Raw genomic sequence first — 7,564 nt, forward strand, 5'->3', positions numbered from 1 at the left:
CAGCTCAGTGGGCTGTCTGGAGAGTATCAGCGTTCAAAGGGAAACTGGGATTGTTTGTTCAAAATTTCTTGAAATGAGAGAACAGCATCCATTATCGTTTCCCAGAGATGGGTATTGTTTTATCACCACCCATACCAAATGCAGGCACGGAGCTGTGTTTACAGTACGTGCAGTGGCTCAGATAGGCTGAGCTGTTGCAATCCTGTTGCAATCCTGCACAGCAGCACAGAAAGTTAATGCTAGCATGCTGCTCCCACGCCTGCCCCTTTCCAGGCTTTACATTAACTCAGCGGCACCCTATCAGGGCAAGGTGAAATGCTGCAGCTTTATTTACCCAACAGAAAGACCTGAGAAGGGCCTTTGTTTGACTGAAATGCTGACAGATTTGCTGCCGACTGTGGCAAAGGTGTGTAAAAAGCCATGTAAAAAAATGAATACAAATGAAATGGTGAGATGCACTTGTGGGATTTCCAGCACTAGACTGATTATTCTCTTGGAGCCAAAACCTCTGCAGAGGTAGATCAGACTAGCTCCGCTGACTTCAGGACGGCTGCAGTACCATTCGCTAAGCCAAGGATCTGCCCTCTGGTTTGTTAAAACAGAATTTTTATCATTATCATTTAATGTTTCTCAAATCGGGGTATACAGCAAACTTCTAGACCAGTGGTACTCAAACTTTTTTTTATACCAGGACCTATCTGTAAACATTTGTAAACCCAGTAAATAGTTTAAGTACAAAATAGCCCCCTGCCCCTGCCAGACCCACTCACTCCCAAACCCCAGCCCTGATGGTGCCTCTCACTCCCAACCCACTGCTCCCCACCCCCAGGTCTCAGCCCCCCAGTGTGTGGGACAAGGGGTGGTGTGTGAGGAAGGGAGGTATGTTTGGAGTTTGGGGGGGGGGCACATGCCCCCCAAGATTTGTGCACCCACAGCAGGCCTGGGGCTGCAGCCTGGCTGGACCGGCATAGGCAGAAGCCACCTCTGAGGCCCAGCGGGCAGGACCCAGTGTGGGAGGGCGGACCGGGACAGGGAGACTTGTTGCCCACCACCACACCCCACCTCCCCTTCAGGGTAGAGCCACAGCCTGAGAGGAAGCGGCGGTGGTGGCTGGCACATGGTGGGGAGCTGCAGGAGCTGCTCTCCACGCTTCCTGGCTGCCACATGCATGGGGAAGCCCGTGGTTTCCCATGTTTTTCTTCTTTAAAAGAGAATCCATTTTTAAAGTTTGTTGAGCCATTCTTTAAAGTTTGCTCGCAACCCTTTCATATATTTTTGTCACCCACTTCTGTGTCGCAACCCATGGGTTGAGAAACGCTGTTCTAGATAGCATGAGAGAGAGAAGGAATGGGAAAGCAGGTAGGAGCAGAGAAATATGGAGAGGAAAAGGGAGAAAAAGAAAAAACCTGAATTACCTCACAATGTTTCTTAAGCTATTGGAGAAGGTACAGTGAAGGTGAAGCCATGTAGAGCACAGGGTAGCAACCTTTTTGCCACTGCAGGCTGCTGCTTGCAACCCAGCCCTTGTCACGGGAAAACCCCTGTGCTCCTACAGAAATCAGCAGAAGCTACAAAGGGAAAAAGGCAGGTGCTAGGACACAGGGGACACCTCCTCTGCTGCCTTGGCTGGAGCATACTGCCGATTCCCTGAGCTGCCGCCAGGCTGGATTCAGTCACTTCATGGGCTGGATCCAACCTGCGGGGCACAGGTTGCCAAACCCCGACCTAGAAAATTACCTTTTCTTTAATTGCCCATAAAAAAGAAAGCAGAGAGATACACAGCAGCATAGCAAAATGAAAAAGGCACACATAATCAAAAAAAAAAAGGCAGAAGAAAAAAGCATCAAATAGCAGGGTCCACTGTAAAAACTGAAGGAAATATGCAGCTCTGAAAATCCTGCAGTCCAAAAGGAGTTGCTGTGTTTCACAAGGCGGCTTGCTCCTAAGGCACAGGACTAGGCATCAAGGTTCTTGAATTGTTTTCCCAGTTGCCAAGAGACTGTCTGTGAGGCCTCAGTCAGGATCTAACTTCTCTGTGCCTCAGTTTCTCCCTCTGTGAAACTAAGATTATATCCACCGATGCATCTCGAGCAGGTCCAAGGAGGTGATCCTCCCCCTCTATGCGGCACTGGTCAGGCCGCAGCTGGAGTACTGCATCCAGTTCTGGGCGCCGCACTTCAGGAGGGATGTGGACAACATGGAGAAGGTCCAGAGGAGGCCGCTCGCATGATCAGGGGGCAGCAGGGCAGGCCCTACGAGGAGAGACTAAGGGACCTGAACCTGTTCAGCCTCCACAAGAGAAGGCTGAGGGGGGATCTAGTGGCCTGTTACAAACTAGTCAGAGGGGACCAGCAGGCATTGGGGGAGTCCCAGTTCCCCCGAGCACTCCCAGGAGTGACTAGAAATAAAGGTCGCAAGCTGGCAGAGGGTCGATTCAAACTAGATATCAGGAAGTGCTACTTCACCGTCAGGGCGGCTAGGATCTGGAAACAACTTCCAAGAGAAGTGGTGCTGGCTCCTACCCTGGCGGTCTTTAAGAGGAGGCTGGATGAACACCTTGCTGGGGTCATTTGACCCCAGTACTTTTTCCTGCCATGGACTTGATGATCTGCTCAGGTCTCTTCCGACCCTACTAACTATGAAACTATGAAACTCATGTCAGGACTTCTGTGAGAAGAAACTCACTAACACCTCCAAAGAAGCCTGAGATCCTCTACTGGCAGATGCTATACAATGGCAAGAGATTACTATTTTGCCACATGAATTAGTACTATTAAAAAAGCTCAGAACAATTACATTGCCCATAGCAGCAGGAAAATACCTGAATACAACATTATCAATAAGGGACTAGAAACTGAAAAGGAGATTGGTCTGATATCCAGTGTGCTGTACTCAGTCCTGAATTAACAGCAAAAAAAGCACTGCAAGACAGATAGACAAATATACATATCAGTGCTCAATACCCTGCAATCCACTGCAACTACAAATGACTGTTCTGTGCCTGTGTGTAGTTCAAGTGTGGAATTGATTGCCACAAGATATTGCAGAAGTTGACAGTTTAACCAGATTCAAAAAGAGATTGGTCAAATTCTTGGAGGAAAGTTGCATCAGTAGCTATTGAACATGGGAGTTAGGGGTATAGGCTCTGAATGAGAACTTTCTGTTCCTTAAATACTAGAGGCTGCAAGTGGGACAGGAACAGGGGGGAAAACCCTAGTCATATTTGTTCACTCTCCCTTTCAGCATCCACTCCTTGCCACAGTGACACAGGATACTGAGACATGGACCTGTGGTTTGACCCAATACATGGCAGCTCCCATCTGCCATCGATAAACTAAGCATCCAATTCTCTTGTAGTATAAAGCCATGGTTCTCAGGCTTCTTCAAATCTGAACTTCCATATCTTCCCTCTGGCAATTTGAGTTAATTCTAAGGCATTTCAATGTGAATGCTACCTAACTCTTATATCAGTGTCATCAGTTGATTACAAAGTGTCTTACAAAAGAGGACTGCAACATAACGCCCATTTTACAGATGGTAAAACTGAGGCAGTAAAAAGTTACCTGGTCATGGTCCTCTATTAGGCAAGTGGCAAAACCAGAAATAGGACCCAGGTGTCCTGCATCCTTGTCCACTACTCTATCTTCATTTCCACTAATCCACTTAGCTGATGCAGGTATTTTGAGGGGAAAGAAGGGAAAGGAGTAAATTGCTTGAGCTGGGATACTTTATTCATTAATATCACCATAGTACAGGTACCTAGGTAAGCAGAGCTTCTGCCTGGCCTACTAAATTTCTAAACCTGCCCTGAAAAGCTAGATACATATTCCAACATCCCCCTCAATGCTACAGACGTAGATGCTTTGTACATCAATGCAATAAATAAGAAACTATTATTATTATTGTCATTAGTCCTGGCTGCAGTTGTTGCTGTCAATGAACTGACCTTGGATCTTTGACCTAGATGCTTACTTGAAGCACCTGGCAATAAGCTGTAAACATCCACACCCTGAACATTTATGCCTGAACTTGCTAACTTTCCAACCACACACCTTTCCCTATACTGATTGCTAGGGAAAACCAGCAACACAACATGTACCCAGGTGGAACAAGGTTTGGTCCTATCATTAGTTCTTACCACATGCATGTTTACTCTCTCTTACATGACTTACCTGTGTTCCTGTCCACCAATTCCTGGCTGAAACTGAAGTGCTAGCAAGATATGTACACATTTCAGGTAGGTCCCAGATCTCCAGATGCAGCACAGCCTTTTTCAGAATGACTCTTTTTACTTATGATCCCTAAAATAAAATACAGCTGAATTTAAATTAGTAGCCATCCCAGCCTCAAACCACTGCACTACTAGCATGGACCTTGTACCCTAAAGTTTCCTTGATCTCATCATTTTGTTCTTAATGTAAGACATTTTCAGGGCATTTTATAAATTTGGTATATTCCCAAAGGACTGGGGAAACAACATAAACGGACTAATGCAGCTGCTAAATGCATGGCCACTGGCCAGTTGTTCACGCTCCTAATGTAAACTACCTCTTCTCTTCTGGCATATATTTTGTACCTACCCAGAAGATCCCCAGAAGATACCAATACTGACTATCTAGTTTTCTCCACTTCTGCTTTTTATGCCAAATATCCTCCTATCCAGTTCATGATCTTTTTCTTTACCTGTTCAACAACCCTTTCCTTTTCTGTGAACTGACACCAACACAAGGTTAGTCATTCAGACTGAAGTTTTCTGTATGTATTAATGGGTAGCCACCCTGCAAGGCTCTCTACAGCACTCTACCAGCATGCCCCATCTTCAGGGGCAACCTTTAAGTCATACTCTCTCTGTCCAGTGGTTTCTCTGCTGATTGTAAAGAACATTGCCAGCTATGATTTAAGTTCTCTGTGGTGTGGGCATCAAACCCATAGGACCAGATTAACGCTGCCAAGTGAATTCAAATGAGCCACTTCACAACTCTCAGTAGTGACCTTCAACAACAAAATCTTAGTCCAAATTAGCTCCAAACCTTAATACAAACCCTGAGCTCTGCTGCCCTTTACACTTGTGCTTTTCTGGACTCACATAGACTCGCTTCCTTTCCTGCTCTTGCTACAGACTCTCCTACCTTCTGGGTTGCCAGGAGCCTTGCTGTTCTAGCAGCTGCTGAGATAGTATGAAGTGTCAACTTTAACAACATGCCAAATTATTTATTAATTAAAAAACAAGCATTCTGGATCTTTCTGGGCCAACAACCAAATGACTAGGTTATCTTATCAGGGATTAAGTGCTTATCTTAGCTAATATAAAGCTTTCAGTCATAAGAGGTAAATAAAACCAATAGATTTTGTTGTAACTACCTATGGAGGAGAGGGAACTAGTAAAATACGCATTTATGGAAATGCTAATCAGCTGTGCCTTGAACTGCAGTTGTGAACCGCAGAGCTCCACAATGGAAGTTGAACTCGGTTAAGCCCAAATGAACATAAGTTTCCAGAGCTGTTCTTTTACTTTGAGTATGTTAGACAGCTTTCAAGGGCGATCAGCTGCTCCCTGGCGTGCGCTGTTTGTACATTTCTATTTGTATGTTTTAACTAATACATTTTTGTTTGTGCCGCATGCCCACTATGCTGGAAACAGCCTTCTGCTTCCCATATGCCGCTTGTCCTCTCTATTTTACCTTTAAACCCACGTCATGCTCTGGACTCCCATTGTGGATTAACTGCTATTCTGCCAGCCTGGTTTGTGTGTCCTGGATCTATCCAATTGTAAGCTCCACAGTACAGGGACTTTGTCCAACTGCAGGTTTCACAGAGTCTTGTGCGCGCCTTGGATGCTCCAGACGCACAAAAGCCATGACATTCAGAATTGCAACACACTAAAATTGTGGAAAGTTAGGATCTTGGGTTTTTGTTCAGATCCATCTCTAGTAATGAACAACAGTTGTCAGTAAAACCAGACCACCAACAAAGAAGCATTGTATAGTAACTACAGCTGGTTGAATAACAACAGTAATAATAAATAAATACTCGCACTTAATCAAGCAATCAACAAAATTCCTCCCCTGCATCTACTGTGATTATCCCATCATCTATACAGCAAGTGGAGAATGGGAAAATTAAAGTAATAAGGAAAAATAAATTAACTATTTGTGATCAACTCTAGAAATAAGCACATGAAATCTTTTAAGTTTGCTAATTATACCGGCCTCAAATTACAAAGCCAGCATACTTCAAAAACATTGAAACAACATTGAGGACAAATGTTGTTTTCACTTGTTCTTCACAGTGGATACGCGTTCCCATGCATTGAGAGGCTTTTCCCCATGCTCATTACTTTTAGTACCTCCAATGGGAGGTATTAAACAAATGTGCGTTAGGCTGCCTCAATGAGCAGCAACGAATGTGCATGGTTTTTAAATGATGCTTAATGTGCAGTAACCTATTTTACCGTGCATTCATGTAATAGCATTTTTTTTATGTGATGCTTTAATGCACAGTAAAATAGGCTACTGCACATTAAAGTGCACGTGTAGACGTGCCCAGTATGGTCTATGTCTGTCACCTCCCGAGAATGGGTGCCTCATATTAAGCCCAGGAGTAACTTAACAGGTCTTGCAAAACCTCCTAAACTTTGGCCCAGTCCCATCATTCACAACCATGTCTTTCTCACTTATTCATTTTCCTACATTCCACAAACTCAACATTTCAAAGTAAAGCAGAGATTAATTCAAATGCGGGGAAGCACAGGCTAAGGAGAATGTTGTAAGGAAAGATTAAAAGGACTAAATATGTGCAGATTGGCCATGCGATGACTAATTGAGAGTGGAGGAGATGGATATGATATTCATCTTCATGATATTCATGTTCAAGGAACAATTCTGCTGAGCCTTTTTCAAATGCACACAAAAAGGCCAGCCCAGGACTAGAGAAGACCTGACTTCAGCTACTAGCTGCGGCTTTTCTCACACCTCAAGTTACAAAGTGCTGCAGACAAAGCACTGACCAGACAGGAGCATCTCGTGCTACTCTACAATAACCCATTTAAAAACTAATGAGAGCCTGAGGTGATCCAGGGTTTCCCCATTTTACATCTTCTGAAGGATGATGTAAATGAAAAGGGTCTCAAGTGGGAAGGCAAGAAACAAGTTAGAAATGACAGTAGCATTCTCAACACCCCTAGAGTAAAATTGAGAAAGTTCTGTGAGAAAGGAGAGAGAGAGAGATTCTGAAACACAGCTAAAATAAGAAACCTAAATTAAAATAGATACCGTCTTTCCAAGAGTATTGTTTCCCTCACAGCCAGAGTTGAAACTACCATTTATGTTTTTTCAAGCGGTCAACAAAATAAGCCCAGAGCTCAGGAGGTGGCTGGCAAATGTTGATTAAATCATACTGGATTTCAACCAAATTCTAAATATTTAAACCTCTGTTTTATATTTAACTTCTCAAAGTGCCTGACTCCTGCTGCATGTGGGGCTGAGAAAAAAAAGGCCCTTACTGTAAGAAGGAAAACACAGTAACAACCCATTTGAAGACCAAAGAAGACCTGAAGACCAAATAC

The 7,564-nt window shown here is 44.1% G+C and overlaps 1 protein-coding gene across 2 annotated transcripts in view; it reads right to left on the reverse strand.

Annotated features, from left to right (window-relative positions):
* FGGY (FGGY carbohydrate kinase domain containing) overlaps nt 1–7,564 on the reverse strand; it is a 520,775-nt gene that overhangs the window by 499,921 nt on the left and 13,290 nt on the right. Inside the window, exon 2 of one of the 2 annotated variants that reach the window (XM_019501212.1) lies at nt 4,173–4,301. The exons of the other annotated variant lie outside the window; for it this stretch is intronic. The gene's annotated coding sequence lies outside the window, so the exon portion shown is untranslated. The remainder of the gene's footprint in view (nt 1–4,172; nt 4,302–7,564) is intronic. 2 annotated transcript variants of the gene reach the window in all.

Source organism: Gavialis gangeticus, unplaced genomic scaffold (assembly GCF_001723915.1).
Source record: "Gavialis gangeticus isolate Ggan-Ray unplaced genomic scaffold, GavGan_comp1, whole genome shotgun sequence".
Classification (NCBI taxonomy): Eukaryota; Metazoa; Chordata; order Crocodylia; family Gavialidae; genus Gavialis; species Gavialis gangeticus.